The sequence below is a fragment of the Drosophila miranda genome, assembly GCF_003369915.1.
Source record: "Drosophila miranda strain MSH22 chromosome Y unlocalized genomic scaffold, D.miranda_PacBio2.1 Contig_Y2_pilon, whole genome shotgun sequence".
Lineage (NCBI taxonomy): Eukaryota > Metazoa > Arthropoda > Insecta > Diptera > Drosophilidae > Drosophila > Drosophila miranda.
Window position 1 is genome coordinate 30,193,147 of NW_022881614.1, and position 3,472 is coordinate 30,196,618.

The 3,472-nt window shown below is 45.9% G+C and overlaps 1 non-coding gene across 1 annotated transcript; it reads left to right on the forward strand.

The window, feature by feature from the left end:
• Positions 1 to 459: 459 nt before the first annotated feature.
• Trnar-ccu lies at positions 460 to 532 on the forward strand. Its single transcript has one exon. It is a non-coding gene; the product is annotated as a tRNA-Arg (tRNA).
• Positions 533 to 3,472: the final 2,940 nt, after the last annotated feature.

Genomic DNA, 3,472 nt, shown 5'->3' on the forward strand with positions numbered 1-3,472 from the left:
TAAGTGCGAATACAATCTACGGGCGGAACATGCGCGTAGATAGCAAAGCAGATCGTATATGTACCTAAGTATGAGTGTGTATACGTATATGTACAGCAGTCTGTATGCGTATTTACACAGCTGTTCATTATTTACGTTATGTTCTTTGAAGGGTCGAAAATTCGTTCTTACCTGTAAAATCGAAATATAAAGCAACATCGTTGATATTTGAATATTAAAATTAGAAAACATATTTTAGATTATACACAAATTGCGAATGTTCTTAATAACGAAAAGAACAAATATTACCCAGAAATGAAGTCAATATTGTTCTTGATTCGTTTTTCCATTGAAAAATACCTTTATTTACCCAGTTGTTTTCCTCCAAAGAATGTTCTATTATTTAGTGGTTGGTTCTTGCGCTGTTCTCCGGCAGCACACGCGCAGCGTATGCCGGATTTTTGTCAGGAGATACGATATGCCCCAGTGGCCTAATGGATAAGGCATCGGCCTCCTAAGCCGGGGATTGTGGGTTCGAGTCCCATCTGGGGTAGGGAGAAGTAACTTTTTTATATTCTTTGTGTTTTTCTACAATTTTTACAGTTATACTATTTGTAAGAACTTATCTATATATCGACATGATTTGTTAAAGTTTTAATTATATTCTGTTTAGTCTTTAGCACCTGAGAATTTCTAGGCAGAAACAATAGAATACTCAAATATATGGAACTAAAATGTCTACATGTAGACAGCAGCGCGCGTCTCTGGCGGGTATCCCTGCTGTATATTCGATGTCACATCAAATCAGATTACCACCGATATGCGGCCACTCCTCGCAGCATAAGCTATGAAAAGTAGTCGTGGCTGTTGGCATTTCGCTGTGCCACTTCCACTAAATTTAACAACTTTACAAGCCAACATCTTTTAATATCGTTTTCACCCCGGCTTTTAAATGGCAATCAACTTTCTGATGAGTTGTCAAAAAGGCCGCACCGTCTGCTGACTGACATTAGGTGGCTGAGTGCTGTTGCTGCGGTTGTTGCATCATGGGGTGTGGTGTGGCATGCCATCGACCGAGAGATCCACTCAAAAGTTTGCCAAAAATAGAGGCTAATAATTTCACTTTCGCTATCTGAAATATGCATGGCCATAAAATATGCCAACGCCAAACGAACAAATGGCCACCCAGGGAGACGACGCTCGGCAGTCAGTAGGAAGGAGGCACGACAGGCAGTGTCTGATGGAGGCTAATACGTATGTAGATGGAAGACCCATTCCTGGCATTAAAGTTGCATACAGGCAGCTCTAGAAGAAAAAAGAAACAAAAAAATACCAAAAAGAGTGCCTGCATAGTTTCATTTGCTTTGCGATTCCACCAAAGTTCGGCTGAGGATGCGGAGTAGCTTAGGGCGGAGGGTCGGGATTTGGGGCTGCCTCATCATTAATGTAAATTCATTGTTGCAGTTGGTTAGGCAGATACCTAGTGAGTGTGGTGCTGTTACTGCCTGCACTACAGCATTTCATACTAAATATTTGATATGAATTCAACTTTCCCACGTACTCATAATCCATAAAGTGTAAAAAAGAGTAGTCCGGAGACTGCTCCCGACCAAGCAAATTACCTTTAATAAGATAAATATAATAAATATAAGGAAGGAAAGGGAGAGAACGCATACCGCTTCTCACTCCAGCAGGGTAAAACCCTGTTGCCAGAGTCAGGGCGGGAGCGTAGGGACCAAGCATGGCTAGAAAAAAAGGAAGGGGGGCGCACCCGCCGAAACGCGTACCACTTCTCACTCCAGCAGGGTAAAACCCTGTTGCCAGAGTCAGAGCGGGAGCGTAGGGACCGAAAACAGCCAGGAAAACGGAAGGGGAAGGGGGAGAGATGACTGCAGCCGGTGGTCCGACCGGGGAAAGCAAATGGAAGCAGTAGAATTCTTAGTTATATGATCGAAGTTTTATTGGCATGGTTTCCCTCGCACTCCCTGCTACTTCTACTACTACCTGGGCCATCGGCCATCTCACCCGCGGATCCGGCGTCTGTGCTCCTGCAGCTCGTCCATTCTTCCTCCACTTCTTGGGCGCCCGGCCGTTCAACACTTTTTCTTGCTTTTCTAGTCACTCCGCGGCGTTCCGTCTTGCTCGCTTCCGAAAATCGACTCCCGCTCTCGCCACGGTCGCTCGACGCTCTCACCACGCCTGGCGCTCGTTTTCGGGCCAACGGGACTTTCTCGAAAGAGATCTGCTCTGTTGCCGGCTGAGCGTGGCTCTCTCTGTTCGCTGTTCTCTTTGCGGCTATTCTGTGTGAGCTGGCCGTTTGGCGGGATTTCGGCTATGCAAAAATTAACTAGCTTATTTACTAACATAGAAGATGATTTTTACTGATACAAATCTCGCTCCATTGCGATGTCTTATATTTTCAGGTTGTCTTCTTAATCAATTAACTCTCGTTACTATGTGAGGCTCCCAGTATGGGTCCTAACAGTCCGACCCGAGCCCAAGTCCAGGCCCAGACCAGATTCGACGAACAGCCCACAGCTGGCGGAAAAAGGCATTCTCTCAACTTTATGGAATGCATTTCTTTGCAGATTGCATTTGTTGCATTTTACTTAAGGCTTTCTTAGGCCAGCAATGTGGGGGAAGGCCGTAAAAGGACAATATCGCTGGTTGTCCCTGGCCCTCTATATGGGATGCATGTGCACTTCATAAAGCTGACAGGGCCCGGCACAGGAGCGGCTATAAAAGAACATGACCAAAGCGGGCGACGAGGAGACATACACACACCAAAATAGACCGCCAACAGGCAGAAACAGGCAACAGCAACAAAAACAAGAGCCCAACCAACATCGCTGACGGTGGCAGCAAACAACGAGCTGCAAAAATTATCTACTCAGATTATGTCGAGATTAATTACATACGCTGAGCGCCATTGTCTTGTCAATAAATTGTCGTCGTCGTCGACGTCGCCCGGCATCGTGTGGCCCAAAGATAAGAGAGAGCCTCCGACTACCGAAATGTTAACTGGCTTTTTTTTTTATTTTTTCTTTTTTTTCCAGCATTTTCTGCTGTTGTTTTTGGCTGATGCTGTCAAAAATTGTCGCTCAACCGAACCGAAGCGGAGAGGAGCCAAGCCTTTGGCTCAGAAATGTTACCCACCAAAGGGAGGGCCCCATGGTCAACCGTTAGCCGCCGAATAATAATGAAATGATATAGGTTTAATCCGCCAGATAAGCATCGCGCAGAATCCACCAGCCAAAGTGCTTGCAAAGTGCGCGTAAATTAATGGGGCGAAAGGGGCAGCGACTCCTGGCCCGGTCCATGTGAAGATGTGGCCAGCGATGAATTTAGTGCATGTTAAACGCCGAATGGTCAGAGTAAATTTCAGGCCGCGATGCCGATGCAGACCTTCTTAGATGTGGCCGTTGAGGCTGGGGCTAAAAGTAAACGGAGGTTGGGCTTCCAGAGCATGGAAAGGGCCGACTAGAATGGATAA